General features: G+C 38.2%; 1 pseudogene; it reads left to right on the top strand.

Moving 5' to 3' along the window:
* Positions 1–11,814: 11,814 nt before the first annotated feature.
* On the top strand, positions 11,815–14,439 carry LOC149106011 (uncharacterized; annotated as a pseudogene).
* The last annotated feature ends 604 nt before the right edge of the window (positions 14,440–15,043 follow it).

Raw genomic sequence — 15,043 nt, 5'->3', positions numbered from 1 at the left:
TAGACTGTGGTATGAATTATTTCTAACACGGAAGAAACATATCATCCACTGGACTTTCCCTAATCGTTCTCACTTTACTTCTTACGCGTAAGAAACACATCATACACCAGACTTTCCCTAATCGTTCTCACTTTATTTCTTACGCGTAAGAAACACATCATCCACTAGAGTTTCCCTAATCTTTCTCACTTTATTTCTTACGCGTAAGAAACACATCATCCACTAGAATTTCCCTAATCGTTCTCACTTTATTTCTTACGCGTAAGAAACACATCATCCACTAGACCTTCCCTAATCTTTCTCACCTTATTTCTTACGCGTAAGAAACACATTATCCACTAGAATTTCCCTAATCGTTCTCACTTTATTTCTTACGCGTAAAAAACACATCATCCACTAGAATTTCCCTAATCGTTCTCACTTTATTTCTTACCCGTAAGAAACACATCATCTACTGGACTTTCCCTAATCGGTCTTCCTTTATTTCTCACCCGTAAGAAACATATAATCCACTGGACTTTCCCTGATTGTTCTCACTTTATTTCTTACGCCTAAGAAACACGTAATCCACTGGACTTTCCCTAATCATTCTCACTTTATCATTCCTTGCGGGTAAGAAATACATAATCCATTGGACTTTGTCTAATCGTTGTCACTTTATTTCTTACGAGAAAGAAACAAATCATCGTCTAGACTTTCCCTAATCCTTCTCACTTTATTATTTCTTACGTGTGAGAAGCACATTATCCACTACACTTTCCCTAATCGTTTTCCCTTTATTTCTTACGCGTAAGAAACACATCATCCACTACACTTTCCCTAATCGTTCTCACTTTATTTCTTACGCGTTAAAATCACATCATCCACTGGACTTTCCCTAATCGTTCTCGCTTTATCATTTCTTACGCGTAAGAAACACAAACTCCACTGGACTTTCCCTAATCGTTCTCACTTTATTTCTTGCGCGTAAGAAACACAAAATCCACTGGACTTTCCCTAATCGTTCTCACTTTATTTCTTACGCGTAAGAAACAAAAAATCCACTGGAATTTCGGTAATCGTTCTCACTTTCTTTCTTACGCGTAAGAAACACAAAATCCACTGGACTTTCGCTAATCGTTCTCACTTTATTTCTTGCGCGTAAAAAACACAAAATGCACTGGACTTTCCCTAATCGTTCTCACTTTGTTTCTTGCGCGTAAGAAACACAAAATCCACTTGACTTTCCCTAATCGTTCTAAGTTTATTTCTTTCGCGTAAGAAACACAAAATCCACTGCACTTTCCCTAATCGCTCTCACTTTATTTCTTGCGCGTAAGAAACACAAAATGCACTGGACTTTCCCTAATCGTTCTAAGTTTATTTCTTTCGCGTAAGAAACACAAAATCCACTGCACTTTCCCTAATCGCTCTCACTTTATTTCTTGCGCGTAAAAAACACAAAATCCACTGGACTTTCGCTAATCGTTGTCACTTTATTTCTTGCGCGTAAGAAACACAAAATCCACTGGACTTTCCCTAATCGTTCTAAGTTTATTCTTGCGCGCAAGAAACACAAGATCCACTGGACTTTCGCTAATCGTTCTCACTTTATTTCTTGCGCGTAAGAAACACAAAATCCACTTGACTTTCGCTAATCGTTCTCACTTTATTTCTTGCGCGTAAGAAACACAAAATGCACTGGACTTTCCCTAATCGTTCTCACTTTATTTCTTTCGCGTAAGAAACACAAAATCCACTGCACTTTCCCTAATCGCTCTCACTTTATTTCTTGCGCGTAAGAAACACAAAATCCACTGGACTTTCGCTAATCGTTGTCACTTTATATCTGGCGCGTAAGAAACACAAAATCCACTGGACTTTCCCTAATCGTTCTAAGTTTATTCTTGCGCAAAAGAAACACAAGATCCACTGGACTTTCGCTAATCGTTCTCACTTTATTTCTTGCGCGTAAGAAACACAAAATCCACTTGACTTTCGCTAATCGTTCTCACATTATTTCTTCCGCGTAAGAAACACAAAATGCACTGGACTTTCCCTAATCGTTCTAAGTTTATTTCTTGCGCGTAAGAAACACAAAATCCACTTGACTTTCGCTAATCGTTCTCACTTTATTTCTTGCGCGTAAGAAACACAAAATGCACTGGACTTTCCCTAATCGTTCTAAGTTTATTTCTTGCGCGTAAAAAACACAAAATCCACTGGACTTTCGCTAATCGTTGTCACTTTATATCTGGCGCGTAAGAAACACAAAATGCACTGGACTTTCCCTAATCGTTCTAAGTTTATTCTTGCGCGCAAGAAACACAAGATCCACTGGACTTTCGCTAATCGTTCTCACTTTATTTCTTGCGCGTAAGAAACACAAAATCTACTGGACTTTCGCTAATCGTTCTCACTTTATTTCTTGCGCGTAAGAAACACAAAATCCACTGGACTTTCGCTGATCGCTCTCACTTTATTTCTTGCGCGTAAGAAACACAAAATCCACTGGACTTTCGCTAATCGTTCTCACTTTATTTGTTGCGCGTAAGAAACACAAAATCCACTGGACTTTCCCTAATCGTTCTCACTTTATTTCTTGCGCGTAAGAAACACAAAATCCACTGGACTTTCGGTAATCGTTCTCACTTTCTTTCTTACGCGTAAGAAACACAAAATCCACTGGACTTTGGCTAATCGTTCTGACTTTATTTCTTGCGCGTAAAAAACACAAAATGCACTGGACTTTCCCTAATCGTTCTCACTTTGTTTCTTGCGCGTAAGAAACACAAAATCCACTTGACTTTCGCTAATCGTTCTCACTTTATTTCTTGCGCGTAAGAAACACAAAATGCACTGGACTTTCCCTAATCGTTCTAAGTTTATTTCTTTCGCGTAAGAAACACAAAATCCACTGCACTTTCCCTAATCGCTCTCACTTTATTTCTTGCGCGTAAAAAACACAAAATCCACTGGACTTTCGCTAATCGTTGTCACTTTATTTCTTGCGCGTAAGAAACACAAAACGAACTGGACTTTCCCTAATCGTTCTAAGTTTATTCTTGCGCGCAAGAAACACAAGATCCACTGGACTTTCGCTAATCGTTCTCACTTTATTTCTTGCGCGTAAGAAACACAAAATCCACTTGACTTTCGCTAATCGTTCTCATTTTATTTCTTGCGCGTAAGAAACACAAAATCCACTGGACTTTCGCTGATCGCTCTCACTTTATTTCTTGCGCGTAAGAAACACAAAATCCACTGGACTTTCGCTGATCTTTCTCACTTTATTTCTTGCGCGTAAGAAACACAAAATCCACTGGACTTTCGCTGATCGCTCTCACTTTATTTCTTACGCGTAAGAAACACAAAATCCCCTGGACTTTCCCTAATCGTTCTCACTTTATTTCTTGCGCGTAAGAAACACAAAATCCCCTGGACTTTCCCTAATCGTTCTCACTTTATTTCTTGCGCGTAAGAAACACAAAATCCACTGGACTTTCCCTAATCGTTCTAAGTTTATTCTTGCGCGCAAGAAACACAAGATCCACTGGACTTTCGCTAATCGTTCTCACTTTATTTCTTGCGCGTAAGAAACACAAAATCCACTTGACTTTCGCTAATCGTTCTCACTTTATTTCTTGCGCGTAAGAAACACAAAATGCACTGGACTTTCCCTAATCGTTCTCACTTTATTTCTTTCGCGTAAGAAACACAAAATCCACTGCACTTTCCCTAATCGCTCTCACTTTATTTCTTGCGCGTAAGAAACACAAAATCCACTGGACTTTCGCTAATCGTTGTCACTTTATATCTGGCGCGTAAGAAACACAAAATCCACTGGACTTTCCCTAATCGTTCTAAGTTTATTCTTGCGCAAAAGAAACACAAGATCCACTGGACTTTCGCTAATCGTTCTCACTTTATTTCTTGCGCGTAAGAAACACAAAATCCACTTGACTTTCGCTAATCGTTCTCACATTATTTCTTCCGCGTAAGAAACACAAAATGCACTGGACTTTCCCTAATCGTTCTAAGTTTATTTCTTGCGCGTAAGAAACACAAAATCCACTTGACTTTCGCTAATCGTTCTCACTTTATTTCTTGCGCGTAAGAAACACAAAATGCACTGGACTTTCCCTAATCGTTCTAAGTTTATTTCTTGCGCGTAAAAAACACAAAATCCACTGGACTTTCGCTAATCGTTGTCACTTTATATCTGGCGCGTAAGAAACACAAAATGCACTGGACTTTCCCTAATCGTTCTAAGTTTATTCTTGCGCGCAAGAAACACAAGATCCACTGGACTTTCGCTAATCGTTCTCACTTTATTTCTTGCGCGTAAGAAACACAAAATCTACTGGACTTTCGCTAATCGTTCTCACTTTATTTCTTGCGCGTAAGAAACACAAAATCCACTGGACTTTCGCTGATCGCTCTCACTTTATTTCTTGCGCGTAAGAAACACAAAATCCACTGGACTTTCGCTAATCGTTCTCACTTTATTTGTTGCGCGTAAGAAACACAAAATCCACTGGACTTTCCCTAATCGTTCTCACTTTATTTCTTGCGCGTAAGAAACACAAAATCCACTGGACTTTCGGTAATCGTTCTCACTTTCTTTCTTACGCGTAAGAAACACAAAATCCACTGGACTTTGGCTAATCGTTCTGACTTTATTTCTTGCGCGTAAAAAACACAAAATGCACTGGACTTTCCCTAATCGTTCTCACTTTGTTTCTTGCGCGTAAGAAACACAAAATCCACTTGACTTTCGCTAATCGTTCTCACTTTATTTCTTGCGCGTAAGAAACACAAAATGCACTGGACTTTCCCTAATCGTTCTAAGTTTATTTCTTTCGCGTAAGAAACACAAAATCCACTGCACTTTCCCTAATCGCTCTCACTTTATTTCTTGCGCGTAAAAAACACAAAATCCACTGGACTTTGGCTAATCGTTCTGACTTTATTTCTTGCGCGTAAAAAACACAAAATGCACTGGACTTTCCCTAATCGTTCTCACTTTGTTTCTTGCGCGTAAGAAACACAAAATCCACTTGACTTTCGCTAATCGTTCTCACTTTATTTCTTGCGCGTAAGAAACACAAAATGCACTGGACTTTCCCTAATCGTTCTAAGTTTATTTCTTTCGCGTAAGAAACACAAAATCCACTGCACTTTCCCTAATCGCTCTCACTTTATTTCTTGCGCGTAAAAAACACAAAATCCACTGGACTTTCGCTAATCGTTGTCACTTTATTTCTTGCGCGTAAGAAACACAAAACGAACTGGACTTTCCCTAATCGTTCTAAGTTTATTCTTGCGCGCAAGAAACACAAGATCCACTGGACTTTCGCTAATCGTTCTCACTTTATTTCTTGCGCGTAAGAAACACAAAATCCACTTGACTTTCGCTAATCGTTCTCATTTTATTTCTTGCGCGTAAGAAACACAAAATCCACTGGACTTTCGCTGATCGCTCTCACTTTATTTCTTGCGCGTAAGAAACACAAAATCCACTGGACTTTCGCTGATCTTTCTCACTTTATTTCTTGCGCGTAAGAAACACAAAATCCACTGGACTTTCGCTGATCGCTCTCACTTTATTTCTTACGCGTAAGAAACACAAAATCCCCTGGACTTTCCCTAATCGTTCTCACTTTATTTCTTGCGCGTAAGAAACACAAAATCCCCTGGACTTTCCCTAATCGTTCTCACTTTATTTCTTGCGCGTAAGAAACACAAAATCCACTGGACTTTCCCTAATCGTTCTAAGTTTATTCTTGCGCGCAAGAAACACAAGATCCACTGGACTTTCGCTAATCGTTCTCACTTTATTTCTTGCGCGTAAGAAACACAAAATCCACTTGACTTTCGCTAATCGTTCTCACTTTATTTCTTGCGCGTAAGAAACACAAAATGCACTGGACTTTCCCTAATCGTTCTCACTTTATTTCTTTCGCGTAAGAAACACAAAATCCACTGCACTTTCCCTAATCGCTCTCACTTTATTTCTTGCGCGTAAGAAACACAAAATCCACTGGACTTTCGCTAATCGTTGTCACTTTATATCTGGCGCGTAAGAAACACAAAATCCACTGGACTTTCCCTAATCGTTCTAAGTTTATTCTTGCGCAAAAGAAACACAAGATCCACTGGACTTTCGCTAATCGTTCTCACTTTATTTCTTGCGCGTAAGAAACACAAAATCCACTTGACTTTCGCTAATCGTTCTCACATTATTTCTTCCGCGTAAGAAACACAAAATGCACTGGACTTTCCCTAATCGTTCTAAGTTTATTTCTTGCGCGTAAGAAACACAAAATCCACTTGACTTTCGCTAATCGTTCTCACTTTATTTCTTGCGCGTAAGAAACACAAAATGCACTGGACTTTCCCTAATCGTTCTAAGTTTATTTCTTGCGCGTAAAAAACACAAAATCCACTGGACTTTCGCTAATCGTTGTCACTTTATATCTGGCGCGTAAGAAACACAAAATGCACTGGACTTTCCCTAATCGTTCTAAGTTTATTCTTGCGCGCAAGAAACACAAGATCCACTGGACTTTCGCTAATCGTTCTCACTTTATTTCTTGCGCGTAAGAAACACAAAATCTACTGGACTTTCGCTAATCGTTCTCACTTTATTTCTTGCGCGTAAGAAACACAAAATCCACTGGACTTTCGCTGATCGCTCTCACTTTATTTCTTGCGCGTAAGAAACACAAAATCCACTGGACTTTCGCTAATCGTTCTCACTTTATTTGTTGCGCGTAAGAAACACAAAATCCACTGGACTTTCCCTAATCGTTCTCACTTTATTTCTTGCGCGTAAGAAACACAAAATCCACTGGACTTTCGGTAATCGTTCTCACTTTCTTTCTTACGCGTAAGAAACACAAAATCCACTGGACTTTGGCTAATCGTTCTGACTTTATTTCTTGCGCGTAAAAAACACAAAATGCACTGGACTTTCCCTAATCGTTCTCACTTTGTTTCTTGCGCGTAAGAAACACAAAATCCACTTGACTTTCGCTAATCGTTCTCACTTTATTTCTTGCGCGTAAGAAACACAAAATGCACTGGACTTTCCCTAATCGTTCTAAGTTTATTTCTTTCGCGTAAGAAACACAAAATCCACTGCACTTTCCCTAATCGCTCTCACTTTATTTCTTGCGCGTAAAAAACACAAAATCCACTGGACTTTCGCTAATCGTTGTCACTTTATTTCTTGCGCGTAAGAAACACAAAACGAACTGGACTTTCCCTAATCGTTCTAAGTTTATTCTTGCGCGCAAGAAACACAAGATCCACTGGACTTTCGCTAATCGTTCTCACTTTATTTCTTGCGCGTAAGAAACACAAAATCCACTTGACTTTCGCTAATCGTTCTCATTTTATTTCTTGCGCGTAAGAAACACAAAATCCACTGGACTTTCGCTGATCGCTCTCACTTTATTTCTTGCGCGTAAGAAACACAAAATCCACTGGACTTTCGCTGATCTTTCTCACTTTATTTCTTGCGCGTAAGAAACACAAAATCCACTGGACTTTCGCTGATCGCTCTCACTTTATTTCTTACGCGTAAGAAACACAAAATCCCCTGGACTTTCCCTAATCGTTCTCACTTTATTTCTTGCGCGTAAGAAACACAAAATCCCCTGGACTTTCCCTAATCGTTCTCACTTTATTTCTTGCGCGTAAGAAACACAAAATGCACTGGACTTTCGCTAATCGTTCTCACTTTATTTCTTGTGCGTAAGAAACACAAAATCGACTGGACTTTCCCCAATCGTTCTCACTTTATTTCTTTCGCGTAAGAAACACAAAATGCACTGGACTTTCCCTAATCGTTCTCACTTTATTTCTTGCGCGTAAGAAACACAAAATCCACTGGACTTTCCCTAATCGTTCTCACTTTATTTCTTGCGTGTAAGAAAGACAAAATCCACTGGTCTTTGGCTAATCGTTCTCACTTTATTTCTTGCGCGTAAGTAACACAAAATCCACTGGACTTTCCCTAATCATTCTCACTTTATTTTTTTCGCGTAAGAAACACAAAATCCACTGGACTTTGGCTAATCGTTCTCACTTTATTTATTGCGCGTAAGAAACACAAAATCCACTGGACTTTCCCTAATCGTTCTCACTTTATTTCTTGCGCGTAAGAAACACAAAATCCACTGGACTTTCCCTAATCGTTCTCACTTTATTTCTTGCGCGTAAGAAACACAAAATCCACTGGACTTTCCCTAATCGTTCTCACTTTATTTCTTGTGCGTAAGAAACACAATAATGCACTGGACTTTCCCTAATCGTTCTCACTTTATTTCTTGCGCGTAAGAAACACAAAATCCACTGGACTTTCCCTAATCGTTCTCACTTTATTTCTTGCGCGTAAGAAACACAAAATCCACTGGACTTTCGCTAATCGTTCTCACTTTATTTCTTGCGCGTAAGTAACACAAAATGCACTGGACTTTCCCTAACCGTTCTCACTTTATTTCTTGCGCGTAAGTAACACAAAATCCACTGGACTTTCCCTAATCGTTCTCGCTTTATTTCTTGCGCGTAAGAAACACAAAATCCGCTGGACCTTCCTTAATCGTTTTCACTTTATTTCTTGCGCGTAAGAAACACAAAATCCACTGTACTTTGCCTAATCGTTCTCGCTTTATTTCTTGCGGGTAAGAAACACAAAATCCACTGGACTTTCCCTAATCGTTCTCACTTTATTTCTTGCGCGTAAGAAACACAAAATCCACTGGACTTTCCCAAATCGTTCTCACTTTATTTCTTGCGCGTAAGAAACACAAAATCCGCTGGACTTTCGCTAATCGTTCTCACTTTATTTCTTGCGCGTAAGAAACACAAAATCCACTGGACTTTGGCTAATCGTTCTCACTTTATTTCTTGCGGGTAAGAAACACAAAATGCACTGGACTTTCCCTAACCGTTCTCACTTTATTTCTTGCGCGTAAGTAACACAAAATCCACTGGACTTTCCCTAATAGTTCTCGCTTTATTTATTGCGCGTAAGAAACACAAAATCCACTGGACCTTCCTTAATCGTTTTCACTTTATTTCTTGCGCGTAAGAAACACAAAATCCACTGTACTTTCCCTAATCGTTCTCGCTTTATTTCTTGCGGGTAAGAAACACAAAATCCACTGGACTTTCCCTAATCGTTCTCACTTTATTTCTTGCGCGTAAGAAACACAAAATCCACTGGACTTCCCCAAATCGTTCTCACTTTATTTCTTGCGCGTAAGAAACACAAAATCCACTGGACTTTCGCTAATCGTTCTCACTTTATTTCTTGCGCGTAAGAAACACAAAATCCACTGGACTTTCCCTAATCGTTCTCACTTTATTTCTTGTGCGTAAGAAACACAAAATGCACTGGACTTTCCCTAATCGTTCTCACTTTATTTCTTGCGCGTAAGAAACACAAAATCCACTGGACTTTGGCTAATCGTTCTCACTTTATTTCTTTCGCGTAAGAAACACAAAATGCACTGGACTTTCCCTAACCGTTCTCACTTTATTTCTTGCGCGTAAGAAACACAAAATCCACTGGACTTTCCCTAATCGTTCTCACTTTATTTCTTTGGCGTAAGAAACACAAAATCGACTGGACTTTCCCCAATCGTTCTCACTTTATTTCTTGCGCGTAAGAAACACAAAATCCACTGGACTTTCCCTAATCGTTCTCACTTTATTTCTTGCGTGTAAGAAACACAAAATCCACTGGTCTTTGGCTAATCGTTCTCACTTTATTTCTTGCGCGTAAGAAACACAAAATCCACTGGACTTTCCCTAATCATTCTCACTTTATTTTTTTCGCGTAAGAAACACAAAATCCACTGGACTTTGGCTAATCGTTCTCATTTTATTTATTGCGCGTAAGAAACACAAAATCCACTGGACTTTCCCTAATCGTTCTCACTTTATTTCTTGCGTGTAAGAAACACAAAATCCACTGGACTTTCCCTAATCATTCTCACTTTATTTCTTGTGCGTAAGAAACACAATAATGCACTGGACTTTCCCTAATCGTTCTCACTTTATTTCTTGCGTGTAAGAAACACAAAATCCACTGGACTTTCCCTAATCGTTCTGACTTTATTTCTTGCGCGTAAGAAACACAAAATCCACTGGACTTTCGCTAATCGTTCTCACTTTATTTCTTGCGCGTAAGTAACACAAAATGCACTGGACTTTCCCTAACCGTTCTCACTTTATTTCTTGCGCGTAAGTAACACAAAATCCACTGGACTTTCCCTAATCGTTCTCGCTTTATTTCTTGCGCGTAAGAAACACAAAATCCACTGGACCTTCCTTAATCGTTTTCACTTTATTTCTTGCGCGTAAGAAACACAAAATCCACTGTACTTTCCCTAATCGTTCTCGCTTTATTTCTTGCGGGTAAGAAACACAAAATCCACTGGACTTTCCCTAATCGTTCTCACTTTATTTCTTGCGCGTAAGAAACACAAAATCCACTGGACTTTCCCAAATCGTTCTGACTTTATTTCTTGCGTGTAAGAAACACAAAATCCGCTGGACTTTCGCTAATCGTTCTCACTTTATTTCTTGCGCGTAAGAAACACAAAATCCACTGGACTTTGGCTAATCGTTCTCACTTTATTTCTTGCGCGTAAGAAACACAAAATGCACTGGACTTTCCCTAACCGTTCTCACTTTATTTCTTGCGCGTAAGTAACACAAAATCCACTGGACTTTCCCTAATAGTTCTCGCTTTATTTCTTGCGCGTAAGAAACACAAAATCCACTGGACCTTCCTTAATCGTTTTCACTTTATTTCTTGCGCGTAAGAAACACAAAATCCACTGTACTTTCCCTAATCGTTCTCGCTTTATTTCTTGCGGGTAAGAAACACAAAATCCACTGGACTTTCCCTAATCGTTCTCACTTTATTTCTTGCGCGTAAGAAACACAAAATCCACTGGACTTTCCCAAATCGTTCTCACTTTATTTCTTGCGCGTAAGAAACACAAAATCCGCTGGACTTTCGCTAATCGTTCTCACTTTATTTCTTGCGCGTAAGAAACACAAAATCCACTGGACTTTGGCTAATCGTTCTCACTTTATTTCTTGCGGGTAAGAAACACAAAATGCACTGGACTTTCCCTAACCGTTCTCACTTTATTTCTTGCGCGTAAGTAACACAAAATCCACTGGACTTTCCCTAATCGTTCTCGCTTTATTTCTTGCGCGTAAGAAACACAAAATCCACTGGACCTTCCTTAATCGTTCTCACTTTATTTCTTGCGCGTAAGAAACACAAAATCCACTGGACTTTCCCTAATCGTTCTCACTTTATTTCTTGCGCGTAAGAAACACAAAATCCACTGGACTTTCCCTAATCGTTCTCACTTTATTTCTTGCGCATAAGAAACAGAAAATCCACTGGACTTTCCCTAATCGTTCTCACTTTGTTAAAGATGCTGAAAATTATGGGTCACGAATGCGTGATTTAAGTCAAGATACAGATAATTGACTGCATCATTGTTGTCGCTGCCAGGTGTAATGTTTATTATTTTGTGTTTCCCCATATCTAAATCCACATTCATGGAAGTTCCACCGTTAATATTCAATTTATGACCAGTCTGACAAAAAGATGATGACGATGATAAAAAAGATGGTGATGATGATCTTGATAAACATCCAATAATTTTAAAATTTCAGTACTCCACCTACAGAGTATTAATAAAATTGAAAACAGGCTACCAACTAGATCTCACCCAATCCAATTTTCACGAGCTCGTTGACTTTCTTAAAGATGCTCAAAATTATGGGTCACGAATGCCTGATTTAAGTCAAGATACAGAAATGCTAAACATACACTGTGATTTGGTTAATATCAGCCTTGTTAATGGAGGAGATACAGATATAATTTAATCTTTCTCAACCAGTATCCTCAAACCGTCATTTAGTTTCACTATGGAACCGCAAAGAGTCACATTTAATCCTGTGAATAAGAACACCATTTCGAGAATGAGAATATATATAACCGATGGCAAAAGACGACAGATAAATCTTAATGGCGCAGATACAGCTTTTAGCTTACTGTTGAAAAGAATTGTCGAATTTATTTATATGAAATCGTATGAATTCAAAAGATTTTACCATCCTCAAATGGGTAAATTTGTGTAAAAACACAAACGAAACGGTTTGATTGTTGACAATATATTCAAACCGATAAGAAGTATAGCATCATCTGTATTCCAAAATGTTGCCAAACCAATCGCGAAAAAAGCAATAAAATCTGGCCGGAGTAGAACACGCTGGTGAGCGTTTGGGTAAAAAAAGCAGCAGAGAAATCAGGTGATCTGATGATGAAACGACTAAGAGGTGTGAAACAAAAAACACCAACACTTCCAACGATAAAAGAAGAAAGTAGAGATATAATATTGAATCGTTTAATATCAGGAGAAGGTGTAAGGAAAAGGAAAGGAAAGGGACTACTGCTCGGAAAAACAGTCCATTCAACTCAATTCCAATACTTGGTCAAATATTATAAAACACGAATTTTTATCTAAACTAATAGTATAATGGCTTTTAGATCAAGTGAAATGTTACAACGAAATGAGTTTGTAAGATACCAGTCAGATGATGCAATCAGAGCACCAGCTAATGGTGAACACCAAGATAAAAATGGATACAAATTTACAATCAATGACAGATCAGCGTTTTACGATTGGTATAATGCTTATTTTAAAAATTCTGTTTCAAGTACCAAAACTCGCTGATGGAAGAGCTTATGGTGGAGGTGATAGAATTACGGTCATCAATGGCTCACACTCTTTCATCAATCATCTGATGATCAAATCTGCTGGTAAAATCGTATATGATACAGATAATCTCCACAAGGTCAGTTTTGTTAAGAATCTATTGGAGTATTCTGATGATTTCAGCAGATCAGTTGCAAAAAACGGTCTTTGGTATTTGGATACTAGCCATCAGATTGCTAATGCTAATCAGAATGCAGGATTTGAAGCAAGACGAAGGTTAACAGTGGGAAATGCTGATGTCAATGTTATTATTCCTGTCAATAGATATTCATTCTTCGAAGTGTTAGAAGATAAGATGCTTATACCAATGCAATTACAATTCAATATAACACTTCAGAATGATGATGAGCTAATTCAAAAAGCAGATGCTGCCGATGATGGAAGAGTCGCCATTAATCGTTTTCTATTATGGGTGCCCAAATTAATTCCAAAAGATAGTCTATATGACAATTTTGTCAGCTCATTTTTGAAAGAAACTAAATGGTCCTATCTGAGATCGTCTATCAAATGTCCGCTCCAGCACAAGCAAGTGGTTTTGATCAGATTTCAGCAAGTGTGGATTATGTTAAACATATATTTGTATATCTCCAAAGAAATAAAACAAATGTCGTGGCGAAAATCCTTACTTATTTGATACTTATAAATTGAATGCCGCTGATGCTAATAGTTATCTGACGACATGTACATTAGAATATGGATGTGGAATATTTTATCCAGAAACTGAGTATGATACAGAAACTAAGGTGAGAATTTTTAACGATTTGTCTTATGCTGCAAGAAGAAATGATTTTAATACTGGTACACAACTGAATCTTGCAAATTTTAATGGTCTTTATGGTATGATATATTTTGATTTAACAAACCAAACAGAAAAAGTTACAAGGGATCCCAAACAGTTAATTTTCAGATACAAAATAAATGCTGCTCCAGCAGCTGCATTCAATGTTGACGCAATTGTCTTTTACGAAGAGATGCTGGTTGTGATTAACAAAATTGGTAATGAGTTAGTTATTGTGTAAATAAATAGAATAGCAAATATAGAAGTTAGTTAGTTATTCCTCAATACGAGGATGTTTTTCAAAATACATATTTTATATAATCTATATAATATATGACGCAATTATTTGAAATAAGGGTGAAATTATCACCAAATCAGAAAAAGAATCTTGCTAGTGCATTTCATAAGCGTGAAACCATTGTTCTCAGGCTTTCAAAAGATGCACTAACTGGAAATAACGTTTTGTACGTTGCACAAAATGTGCCGAAACGATTGCACAAGAATAAACAGCTGAATAAAGGATTGGACATCAAACTGGCTAAGACTAATATCAGAAACGAGGTTCGAGGTAGTCTGTTGACAAGCATATTAAGTTTAGGTCGTACTTTTGCACCTACCATAGCAAAGAAAACCTTGCATTATCTGCATTGGCCGGATTAGCTTCAGAAGGTGCTTTCCAAATTGAGAAGAAAATAACGGGAAGAGGCCAAACAGGTGGTGTTTTTATGATACCAAATAATAGTATTAGTGATCTTGTGAATACTTGTCACCATCTATTAACCAGAAAACAAGCTAGAGATTTGGCAAGAGTATTAGCAAGAGGTGATCCGAATGTTCTTCTGAAACTCTCCAATAAACAAATAGGTTCCGGACTAGGAATTTATAAGAAATCCAAAATTGCAAAAGAAAGCGATTGATTGGGGAATTAAGAAAGCAACTCCTGTTATTCAAAAAGTTGGATCTGAAGCAATTAATTAATTATCAACCAAAGTGAGACCAAATTACAAATATAAAACTGACAGAATGGATCTTGATGCTGACATATACAAAGGAGGTGCAATTGATATCCAAAAAGCGATTGGCAAAATACCAAAACCAAAGGCTGGATGGACACCAGGAAAGTACAAATCAATGGGACCATATAATCCACTGGTGAGTTCTCAAATGGTACGTACAACCGTGTAATAAGGTGGATGAGATAGCTGCTGATCACGATATTTGTTATGATATGGGAAAAAAACAAAGGTGATTGTGATTGGCAAATGGTTTCATCACTGGATGAAATACCATATGGTGAAATGCCAAAGAGGGGATCAACAGCACGATTCTTGATTGATCGATAAAAAACAGAAACTGGGTCTTGGGGTATCAAAAAACGGAAGAATCCGTCGAGTGAAGTGAACTGGCAAGAAAAATTAGCTGATGAATTACACAAACCAGTAAAACGTAACTTTACTCGACGACG

This window comes from Orbicella faveolata, unplaced genomic scaffold (genome assembly GCF_042242905.1).
Source record: "Orbicella faveolata isolate gen_17 unplaced genomic scaffold, um_ofav_v1 contig_3, whole genome shotgun sequence".
NCBI lineage: Eukaryota > Metazoa > Cnidaria > Anthozoa > Scleractinia > Merulinidae > Orbicella > Orbicella faveolata.
Note: the sequence above shows the minus strand (reverse complement) of the source record. Positions and strands in the feature narration are given on the sequence as shown.